A 12,596-nucleotide genomic window follows, 5' to 3' on the forward strand; every position below is an offset into this window, starting at 1 on the left:
CAGAGACCTCTGGTTCAATGTGTCTGTTGCTTTTTTACATTTAATTGCTTATAAATTAATTTCCTAAAGGGAAGTATTCCATTTTAGTTGGTTTCTGAGTCTTTGTGCAAAATATAATGAAGTTGTGATCTGCAATGTACTTAATGGGAACTTGGAGGCAGCAGGGCCCCCAAACAGTTTAATCCAGCCATGTACGGAAGACAAAACAAAAACATTAAAACAAGTATAAAAGAAACAAGGTAATATAAAAAGACATTTGCTTTTTTAAAAGGTCAACTGCCTCAACTGTGACTACTATTCATTTATTTTACTGAGTAAAATAAAAGTTCAGTAGTTAAAATTTGCTGTACGTTTTTTGTAAAAATTAAAAAGGAGCAAAGAAAAAGTGAGTTTCTTCTTTTGTCATGTGTGAGATCAGCAGTGGTATTATTTAAATTTACTTAAAGTATTAAAAGTATTTGTTTTGCAGAAAATCCTCCTGTGAGTGCTTATAATAAACTAAGTACAAGCACCATTGTATTGTTGGAGCTGGTTTAACCTCTTTATAGACAGTTTAGTCCAGTGCTTCCCAACCCAGGGGTCGGGCCCCTTCAGAGGGTCACAAGATAAACCTGAGGGGTCATGATTATTGCTAATTAGAGTTTTACCCCTTTTGGCTTTGAACAATTATTCAGATGAAACCATGTGAGAAGTTTACACAGTTGAGTAAATGTACTTAGTTACATTCCACCACAGCACAGATGTTTATTTTATTGTTTCATTTTTCAAACTAAACCTTCAAATATCTTTCAGTGTTTCAACATTTTTGAAGAACAAAAATGAACTCTGAAAATACAAATGCCCAGTTAACTGGTGTTTTTTCCCCTAAAAGAGATCAATAAAAAAAGCTAAAAATGTACCTGGAGTACTTCTACAGGTGTTGGAGTCATATGTTGATATACTGAGATTTAAACAGAAAAGAGACATTTGAACTTGTAACACTTGTAATATCCACAGTGGCCTTTAAAGCTTTGGGAACAAATATGTTGGAACTTTTGGAAACACTATTACAACAAAACATCTCACACACGGGACATTTTACACTTCATGCTTAAGTATCCTACAGGACGTAAGTACTGGTAGGCCTACAATATATGTCTGAACAGGTTTAGCCTTTCAGACAGCAGGACGATGATTTCAAGACTTCTAATTGTTTGATCCAGACCATAAAAGACCAATTACCGACACCATGGTCTGTTTTTACTTAATTGTTGAACTCAGCTCTCTGTTTATTTGACAAACACCTCTCTGTTAGTTTCCTTTTAACTCTTTCCAGGAAAACACACATTAGTTTTTACAGTAAACTCTAGCTGAAGTTCCTGAAGGGACGTGACGCCACGGGGTGGGGTTTCCGTGTTGTGTACGGCGTGACGTCACCGACCGGGGCTTTCCTCCATGACGTCAGAGAGCGGCGGCGGCGGCGGCGGAGCGGCAGAGAGAGAGAGAGAGAAGCGGAGCGAGCTGCGGAGATTACACGGAGTTTCGGCGCTGCGCTCCCGGGGAGCAGGAAGACTAGAGGCCGCCGTCACCTGCCAGGAGCCCCCGAGCACGAGAGGAGAGAGGCGGACTCGGTAACGGAGGACTGTTTCTACCTGAAGCTCATCGATAAAAAGCAAAGCGGCACAAGGACGGAGCCGGGATAGGAGCCGAAGTGGCCGTCGCATCGCTCCCCAGCCTCTCCTGTCGAAGAAATCCGGTGCTGATCAGGGTAAGTGCCCGGCAGTGAGGTTTAATGGACTCTGGTCTTCATATAGAGACTCAAGATAAAAAGAAAAAGGATCACATGTAAAGGGAATGAAGCAGTTTCCTCCAATGAATGTGTTTGTATGATTATTCTCAAACATGACGGTCACATTATCTGCATCTGCCAGTCAGGAGGGTCAACTCGGACCAGAACCACCCAAATTATCATTACAGAGAGGAAAAATCGCAGCAAACATACAGGAAGGAGGATACAAATCAGTGTCCAGCCTCAGTGCTGCTGCATGTCTGGAAATAATCTTAAAACCATAAAAACACAATGTCTTCAGCTTTCAGTCGGAGTCATTGTCCAAGTCATCCAGGATGTCTCAGAGTTTAAAATCCTTCCCCGGCTTTCCCTTTAAAACATTCCTGTCTGCTCCGCCACTCCCTGGTCACTGTTTGAGCTGAGGACATGCTGTGTTTTACTGTGAAGAGGGAAAAAATACATTATAATATAAACATAGGAAAGACAAGGCAGTAGAGCTCAGAACATTAGAGTACTGTAAGAGGATGTTATAAAGGCACTGAGCCCCATAAACACTCATATTATGTGAATATTTGGGGGATTTATTTGTGTTTGAGGCCAGATTTAATGATAATACTACTCACAGTGGAAAAGATGTGGTGCAATGTGATGTTTTTGTAGCCTTGATGAAGAGATAACTTAAAGAAAAAAAGAAGGTTTTATGAAAATACTTCATCGGCCAACACTATTCTAATAAACAGAGGTCGTACCGAGTCTTTCCAACTGTAATTAATCGGCTCAATTATGATGGTTGGGTTCGGTGATGAGGGTGATGGCAGAGGGAGGCGGGAGGTTTTGACCATTTGAAAAGAAAATAGCAAATGGCCTCCCAGTGACTAACATCTCATCTGATACAGCCTGAAGTGTCCTGACACAATAAAATCCACCCAGCTGTTGCTCCTTTTGAGCTGGAATAAACAGGGATGCACAGAATCGAATGTCTCTCTCATTATTTGTTGCAGAGAGCTCGACTGATAAATTGGCCTGACATTAATCTCAGATATATCATGCTGCCATATACAGTACGTGTCGGCCGATAAGTACGAAATTGCACTAGAGGAAATTGTTTTGTTGGTATTGTTCTATAATGAAAGTGACTGAGATGGATCAGTCACATCTGGCTGATACCACATCTGTTTAATAAGGTCATTGCTGCAGGTGCTTCAACAGTAGTGCGTCAGTAAAAATATGAAAATAAAAGTTGCTCGCAAACTTTGAGCAGGTCTCTAAACTAACCTTGAACCCTGGATGTCTTTATCAACACCTTGTTTTAACATTTTGTTTATTGGAGAAATTCTGCCCAAACCTGCACATAGAATTGACAAGAACGACAGGTACAGCTCTGCTGGGCAGGGTGGTTAACATGTAGTGGCCTATCCCTGCATAACTTTTGAAATCTGCGCACAAAATAATGGCAGTACTAGAAGTGATTCATATGATTATAGCAAAACATGCAATATGTGTTATTTTGTTGAAAAGTGACCCTAACCAGATTACATTAAAAAAACAGCATATTTTATAACGGATGTGATGTTATCTGTGCTCTCAGTCCATGTCGGGAGAAGTTCCTCTTGCTCGTCAGATGTCTTTGACCATTACCTCATCCAGAGGAGGTTTGGGTTCCTCTGTCATTATGTGGTTCAGGTTACAGACAATAGGAATTACACCCTCAGTTGACAGATGTACCGGGTCTGTGTCCGTGAATTGTGCTGCTGTTTCCTCTCTGAAACCTCAATCAACTCATCCAGTTTACTACTGTTACGGCTGCTCACCTCACCAGCCTCTGCACAGACCTCAGTTTGTGTGTGTGTGTCTGTGAGGGGGTGTTAAGAGTGTTTGTGTGTGTGTGTGTGTGCGTTAGGAGGTGGTGTAAAGGGGCTCAGAGGTTTGCTCTTTGCGACTGTGACGCCTGCAGGCCTGACATTAAACATTCAACAACTCAGCAGTATGGCTCCTGAACGCTCCTCTAATTATAGAAGCTGATTCCCTCTACCTCCACCTTCCAGTGCATCGCTCTGGACTCTGAATCTACTTTATATTTAAGTGTGTGTGTGTGTAGGAGAGAGGGAGATGTGTTAATGAGTCAGTGGGAAAGAGAGAAAATGCTCCAAAACTCTCCATTTGTGTACCCATCTGCCTCCCACTGCATTTATTCCTGAAAATTATAATGTTCAAGACAGACAGATAGACAGACAGACAGATAGATAGATAGACTTCTGAGGGAAATATCTGGCTCTTTAGAGGCTAAATGCTGCACTATGTTCACCAGCTAGTCGCTAACTGTGTCTGTCTGCTGTTTGCTGCTGGGCAGGTTGTGTACGGTGGGTTTTTTAGAGCTGATGAGAGCGGTGAAACTGAACCAAAACAATAAAGTTGTAGGCTTCAAAACCAAAACAATGAACTGAAGAGAGCTGTGGGGAACTGTAGAGTCTGCAGAGGGTCATTACCATCATTTAACCCATTGTTAATATCAATACGTATCAATTATAGCAGCTTTAAATCTGCGTATTTCTTTGATTAACATGACAGATATTAAGTTCATTGATAATAGAAATGAGGTTGTCAGTTACTGCTGACCGGTTTGGGCAAAACAGAAAACGGCCAACAGTCTGATTATCAAGCCATATCTACCATCAACCCTAATTACATTACACTAATCACATGTTTATATACAGGTTTTAGTCACTAAGATTGATAGATAGAAAGTGAGAGAGAGTAGAAACACACTAGTTTATACAACAGTGTCATTAAAGTGGTGTTATGGAAATGTGCCAGCTGGGCAGTCCATTTCCACAGAAAAAGGTTGCGTAAACATCAGTAGATCTTCTCCCACGCACACACACACGTTTTAAATATTTTATTCTATTCAAATTAATTTGGCATTCACTGTAGGGCGTTTTAAGGAAGTAAAAATCTTAGGGTGAGGCGCAGATGTTTGGATGGTTTTCTAGGGGAGACGACACACACACACACGCACACACACACACACACACACACACACACACATTAACAGACTGTGTTCAGATTGTGTGTGAGCTGAATTCCTGGGAAAAGCAGGCCATCATCTTGCCTGGTTATCAGGGTGGTTTTTCTTCTACAGAAGGACGAACCGCTTCCACTCTCAGTGATGTAACTCCATCAACTCGCCCCCACATGCACACGCCAAAAACTAATCACTTTGCTTACAAAATAACACGGTATCTACAGCGTTTCATGTGGGTGGCCCTGCTGTTCGGAAAGTGGGTCTTGTAGATGTGTGAAATATTGACAGTAAACAATAAGTACTTCATGTTCTGTGTGACAGTAACTTCAGCTCTCTTCAGGCTGCGTTGTCTTAGTTTCATACAACTGGTTTAGTTGAAGTGTTTTTTCTCATGAACAAAATGTGAAACAGTTTCATTTTTGTTATGTTTTTTTTAGTTTATTCATGTCTGACTTTCAAATGATGAGAAACCAACAAAACCTGAAAATCTTATCATCATTGAAGCTTTTCTGATGGCAGATTTAGCTGTTCGAACAGGTTGACTTTTCCTTTTGATCGCGTCACTACATTTAATTAAAATTAAAAAAAGGTTTTCAAGCTGTTGCAGTTCAAATTTTGCTGTGTGATAACAATGGTTATATACATGACCAACAGGGGGAAAAAAAGAGATACAACCAAAAGATTGTGCCGTTGTGCTAACATTAGCATGTTAGCATTGTCACTGTGAGCATGTTGCTGTGCTTGTGTTAGCATTTAGCTAAATACAGTCCAAGCACCAACCTCCGGGCCTGAAAAGTGAAGCCAATGTGGAAGTGCCTTAAACCTGCATTCTTTCTAACGGCCAGCAGGGGGGCGACTCCACTGGTTGCAAAAAGAAGTCAGATTGTATAGAAGTCTATGAGAAAATGACCCGACTTCTCACTTGATTTATTACCTCAGTAAACATTTTCCTAATGAGTTTAGGGTCTCAATCGCTAGTTTCAAGTCTTCGTCAATACAGCATGATGTTCATTTGGTAAATCACGGTCCCATTCAGAGTAAAATAGACGATAAAGCAGGGTATGCTTTAGGGCGTGGCCACCTCGTTATTCTCAAGTCGCTACCACGGTGACCTGTCAATCAGGATAGAGGCGTTCGGTCAGGTTGCTGGTATAGGTGTGCGTGCATTGTGTCTTCAGGTTCCAAATATGGTCACGTCTGGCTCCAAAAACCCAAGATGGCGACGGCCAAAATGCCCAACTTGAGGCTTCAGAAGGGAAGTCCACTAATGGGTGACGTCACGGTGCCCACGTCCACTTCTTTTATACAGTCTGGTTCAGACTCACAGAGCCACAAGCAGCTTTTTCTGAAGCTTTCAGTCGCATCTCACAGTCCTCATCAGCCAAATGAAGTTGGTCGTCCACTGACTGTGGTGAGTGAGCTGGTTAAGAATGACAGAGCGACAGACTGGCATGTTAAAACGTTTCCAGGTTTTATAAGAACCAGGTATGTTTCAGTTTTCATCAGCTTCCATCAACATTAGAGGACGACAGTTGGACTGAGCAGGTCTCAGGTGTCACTGTAAATGCTTGTGTGTATGACTGTGAGATGTTGAAAGAGGCCGTGGCCTTTCTGAATTATTAATTTCAAAAAGATTCCTAATTTGTGGTTGTGTGACGAGAGCGGCTGCGTGGGAGGAAGCTGCACTGAGGTCACTCAGTTCACCGTGAATCAACACTGAATCTGAGGTTGGCACTTGGTTCTCTCTGCTCTAATGTGTCATTATAACTCATTTAATCAGTCGTGATATCTAATCTGCGTGACTCAGTCGGGCCTTCTGCTCACTGGAAGTAGCCTTGACTTGTGTGTGTGTGTGTGTGTGTGTTCCTGTATTTTTTTGTACGAGGACCAAATGTTCTCACAAAGATACAGAGATCCTCTAAAGTGTGGAGGTTTTGCATGACCTCGCTTCTTTAAAAAGGAACATTTGGCCACTAATAATGAAGATGTGCAGTCTGTGCTGGTGATCTAGGAGGTCCAATAAAACTATAACTACCTCAGGGCTGGATGATGCCCAACAACAGAGCAACGGCTACTTTACTGTTGTTGGGTAAGTGCAGCTGAAATAATAAAATCCCCATAATAACTCTGCTCGCTAGCTTTCATTAGCTACACTAGCCGTGAAGATGTGTGTCCCTCTGTAGTTACAATCTCTAAACACACCCATTTTCAAATTTATACTGAAATATGAATATAATTTTCAGCATCAATGCTAGCAGCTGAATAGCATATATTCAGACACATCTTTGTAAAACAATGGGTGTTTAAAACACAGTGAGCTCACAGTTTGACAGTGGAGAATTGGATTATGCTGCAGGAACCATTTTACAAGTTTCACCAGAGCTCAAATATTTGTGTAGAATCAATATTTGTTGAAACCTTTTAAATATAAAAAAAAAAGAAGGAAAATGTTGATGGCATTTTCGGGGCTCTACAGTTAAATTTAATCCATTTGTTTTAACTGAAGAAGCAAAATAAGTAATAGCACTTCTGTACTTAGCTTTAAGTAAGGTTTTGAATGCAGTACTTGTAAAGGAGTATTTTTACATTGTTGTATTGCTGGTAAAATCTCACCATATGAAACAATCAACTGTTTATTTTGCTTATAAAGTGGCGTATTTTCCTTTTTTCAATTTTATTTGTAGCACAAGTTTGCAACAGGTTGAAGTTGCTCTGTAGAAATAGACAGAGTTGCATCTTTATAGCAGGGTCAGCAAGCGAGGGGTTTACTTTGTTACCCCAGCGTCTATTAGCTGATGGTCTCTAATTACCCCCCCCCCCCCCCAAGACACACAAACACACACATAATGCATCATTAGCTCCAGGTTGAGTAGGGGACCACCTGTTCTGTCCAGGGACTGCCGGCTCTCAGATTAGCAGGGTTTTAGTCAGTATCACTACAAACAAGCTAATAGTCTGAGCTGAGCCGCCTGCTGGACCCCGGCTCTCTGTGGATCCGTCAGTTCACGTTGAAAACAATGCCATCAGTCAGTTTAGACGACAGGCTTTCAGCTGGCGCTCTTATCCAAAGTGATAAGATGCTCTTGAACACTGAGTGCAACGACAGGATAATCAGTTTAGTGAAACAATAGAAAGAGAAATGCTCCTAGATGACTACTTGTGTTTTGTGTGACTGCAGCGAGTTGTTTAACGTTTAAATCACAGTTTTTTTTGTCAAGTATGTGCTTGTGGTTGAGTAATGTAAGAGTTAATCATGTGGAAAATAATGTTTTGCAACAAATACTGGCTGGTGAACTGGTTTGTCGAGGCATGTTTTATTTGGTTGGATGTAATAAATGTTGGATCTGCACTCAAATCATAAACACACATTATTAGAGCCAAGTGTGTGTTTGTTTACAGTACGCCAGGGTGGAGCTGTATGCTTGTGCATCAGTGTGGGTGCACAAGTTACGTCTGAGGTTTTTTAGATGATGCACTATGCTTTAGTTCTTCCAGCAGATCTGCAGTTTCACTTGTGTCACAAGCAGCAGAGAAGAGTGGAAAGTTCAGAGCCAAAGCAGCCTGAAGAGTTTCCTGAGAATCAGCAAAGACAATAAACAGCAGTGAAGTAGTTCTTAGGAAAGACGGGCCTGAGGACATTGAATAAATAATGTGTTTTGGCAGAAACCCAGAATGGGGAAGAACATATTTCCCAACATGATACGATGGTGTGACTGGAAAAGGCTGCAGTGTGACAGTGGTGGAAGTGGAGTAAGTACATTATCAAGTACTGCACTTATGTTCAATTTTAAGGTACTTGTACATTACTTGAGTATGTTTTATGCAAATGAACACTTACGATATGATGCATTGTTATGTATTAAACCGACCAACAGCACAAGAGGTAGTTATAATTAGCTCCACTTCAATCAGCACGCCATTAAAATGTATCAATAATAATAATAATCCAATAATGTAATATGAGTGATTGATGTTACACTTACAAAACAAACTCATCACGAGGCCCATTTATTAATTAGTGGCTGTTCTGGCGCTTTCGATCACATCACATGATCTTCCTCAGCAGATTTTGAAGTTTGCCAATAAAAGCCGTAACCTTGTGGTTCAATTGTTTCCTCTCTGAACTGTTTCAACCTATCATCCTCTGGGGATCATGAAAGTTGGTTAAGTATTGGACAGATGGACAAACCGCATAAAACTAGGAAATTATTCATTAAGATCCTTTACTTAAGTAAAAACACTAATACCACAATGTAAAGATACTCAATCACAAGTAAAATGAAATGTTACTTAAGTAAAAGTATGTAAGTGTAATCAGGAAAATGCAGTTTAAAGTAAAAGTGTCTAGTATACTATTATATAATATACCTTTAGATTGTTGTTACTACTGGTGCAGAAGTGAGCAGCATTTTTCTGGTGTATTTAGTGAAAGTGGAGCTAATTTTGAACTATTTTATATATAAAATCAGTATCAGCAGTAACAGCTGTCAAATACATGTAGAAGTATAAAGTAGCATCAAATGGGAATAATGCTTTGAAGTTCAAGTACATGTTCCTGTTGAAGCGAACGTGTGGAAATATCACACCCTGTAAAGCAGCATGTTTCTGTCCTGAGAACACAGACGGCTGCTGTGTTTCCCCTCGACCTTAATTTCAGTCCATTGCAGTCCTGAGACAGATGGTGAGAATAAAAACCAGCAGCCGTCTTTGTCCTGAGAACCATTTTTGAGAACTGGCTGCGTGATATTTTTCTACAAACCACAGCGCACACATCCACACACACACACACACACACACACACACACACACACACACTGAGTCATCTTCACGTTCATCAGTCTTTCCAGACTGAAAACAAACACTTGATGGAGTTTGTGTGTTTCCAGTGGTGGAAAGTTACTGAGTACATTTACTCAAGCACTGTACTTTAGTACAGTTTTGAGGTACTTGTACTACTTAATACGTCTACTCCACTACAATTCAGAGACTAAATATTGTACTTTTTCCTCCACTACATTTATCTGATAACTTTACTTAAGTTTAATAATAAAAACATTATCAACAAATGAATTATTATGTATTATTATAGATTAAGATAAGACTTAATTGATTGAAAGTAATTAAAATGAGCATTTACCAGTTGCAACATTAAAGTGATGTTCACATGACTACATCAATAATTATAATCTAATAACATGCATTATTCTGCATAATGAGTACTTTTACTTTTGATGCTAATACTTTTAGTTTTGTTCAGTAACATTTTGAAGGCATGACTTTTACTTGAGTATTTCTACACTGAAGTATTGCTACTTTCAATTAAGTAAAAGATCTGAATACTTCTTCCCCCTCGGTGTGTTTTTGAAGCTTTCGTATAGAAAACAGGGAGGAGAAAATCATGAAAACAGACATGGAGGGCTGAGAGTCTGGAGGACAGTGCACGGCAGCAGCCTGCTGTGTGTGTGTGTGTGTGTGTGTGTGTGTGTGTGTGTGTGTGTGTGTGTGTGTGCGTGAGCTGAATTGAGCAGCAGTGAGTAGGAGGACAAGTGTGGAACAAAGTGTGTGTGTGTGCATGTTGATAGCAAATCAAGTCCAGATTGTGAAGTTCTCAGGCTGTTCAGACCTATCTGCCAAACACACACACACACACACAGACACGCACACACACACACACACACACACACACACACACACACACACACATTTCTCCCGCTATTACTTAAAGCATCTTATTCAATCATCAGTGCACATTTTGCTCCATGTGAATGTCTTTAGAGAACCAATCGAATCTCTCGACTCTCGTTATCACTGATATAATCTTCACCACAAATGATGAAGACTAAATCTGATTCAGTTTTGTTTATTTAACAACATTATAACCTGTTTGCAAAGACTAACTGTATGTTAATGAGGTGTTTCACAGAAAAATGTGAAGAAATAATAGAGCTTAAAACTGTTTATTTATGTAACGCTTTTCAAAACAAAAGATACAAGGAGCTTCAAAATAAAACAACTAAGCACGACATATCAAAACATGTCTTAAAAGTCACAAGACAACACATTTTCTAAAATGTTTCAATACTAGTGGTTATATGATACCATGGTAACCCTAACATAACATATAGTAATTATAAGAGAGTTTATTGATGTAGCACACATCGACGAATTGACAAAAGAGTGTTAAATGTTGTGACTAAATTTTGGGTTAAATCAGGAACTATCCAGTGAAAGAGGTACAAAATACAAAATCTGGGGTATCTGCAGGTTTTGAAAAGTCTAACTGTCACATGCACAATACCAGGGCTGAGGAAGTGGCTAATGAAAAGGAATACAGTCTCTAATGATGTTATTAAATACATGTGCTTTTAACTGTAACACGTCAACATCCAGACGGAATAATAACATAAACATGTTTGATATTACAAGTTATCACGTATTCATATGTCTGAATGTGATGTTTTGGTTCACTCAGACTTGAGGAAACACGTCTTTCTGATCTCCGTCGTTTGATGTTACCTCCTTAGAAAAACATGACCTCTTTATCAGTGCTGGAGAATCTAAAACAACAAACAAACAATAGCAACTTGTGCAGGAGAATGTGTGTGTGTGTGTGTGTGTGTGTGTGTGTGTGTGTGTGAAGAGGTGTCTCTTCATCAGAGTGTTCAGACAGACTTGTGATCATGAAACACCATTACAGAATAGACACATGATTAAAGTTTCACCAGTTTGATCCCAGTACCAAGAGCACTGATCACTGGGCCAAATGGGAGTTCTGTGTTGGAGGAGGATGAAAGCCACACACACACACACACACACACACACACACACACACACACACACACACACACACACACACACACACTTGTACACACACAGATCTACCATTCAAGTTTGTAGAATAGTGTCCAAATCAAAAAGCATGAAGCGTTCAATGCTCTATCACACAAACACACAAACACACAGAGGCTACCATCTGTGACACTGTGTGATAGTGTGTGTGTGTGTGTGTGTGTGTGTGTGTGTGTGTGTGTGTGTGTGTGTGTGTGTGTGTGTGGTGCAGCAGAGGAGAGGGCTATTACAAGCTGGTGCCAGAATATATTTAGGAGCTGTAGGCTTTTTATACACTTACACACATTTCAGAGGAGACCCAGTTTGACCCTGAGAAGATTTTGAGAGTGATGGCTGCCATGGCAACCGTTAATGGATGTGTGTGTGTTGGTGCACAGTATGTAGTTGTGTGTAAAAAATAAAATGCACTTAAAGGTTTCACCATTTACTCTGTCCAACGGTGGAAATCCTCCTCTTTTATCGATTTATGACTTCAGCTCAGAAGTGTTTTTCCTTCCTCTTCCTGCAGCCTGCAGCGTGTTGGTTACTGCCATGTAGGTTAACAGCACCTCACGTCTGTTGGAGGGCTGCAGATATCAAACATGACAGCAAGTTGAGAGTATTTTTTATTTTCTGGTGAAACCGCGGAAATGTTCTTTCTCAAAGAGGAATCATCAAATAACCACAGAGGTTGAAGCCAGTGGTTTGGTTCATAATGAGTTGTCTACTTCACATTTTACTTTTTACTCCAGTTACTTTATTATTATGTTTCATTTAAAGTGGGGGGTGAAGTGTTCCTTCATGGGTTGAGAAAATACTCAACTTCTTATGCTAAATAAACTATTTAAAACCAAACTTGGATTAGCTGGAAAATGCATCGTCACAAAGCTGAAAACATGGTCTTATAGAATATGATGCTCTGCTGTAGATTAAACTACCCAACAGTTTATAAAGTAGTTAAAATTAGCTCAAGCTTAA

At 40.1% G+C, this 12,596-nt stretch overlaps 1 protein-coding gene across 1 annotated transcript in view; it reads left to right on the forward strand.

Moving 5' to 3' along the window:
• The first annotated feature begins 1,573 nt into the window (after nt 1–1,573).
• rnf19b (ring finger protein 19B) overlaps nt 1,574–12,596 on the forward strand; it is a 30,714-nt gene continuing 19,691 nt past the window's right edge. The window contains exon 1 of the mRNA XM_070921554.1: nt 1,574–1,747. The gene's annotated coding sequence lies outside the window, so the exon portion shown is untranslated. The remainder of the gene's footprint in view (nt 1,748–12,596) is intronic.

The sequence above is a fragment of the Enoplosus armatus genome, chromosome 16 (genome assembly GCF_043641665.1).
Source record: "Enoplosus armatus isolate fEnoArm2 chromosome 16, fEnoArm2.hap1, whole genome shotgun sequence".
Classification (NCBI taxonomy): domain Eukaryota; kingdom Metazoa; phylum Chordata; class Actinopteri; order Centrarchiformes; family Enoplosidae; genus Enoplosus; species Enoplosus armatus.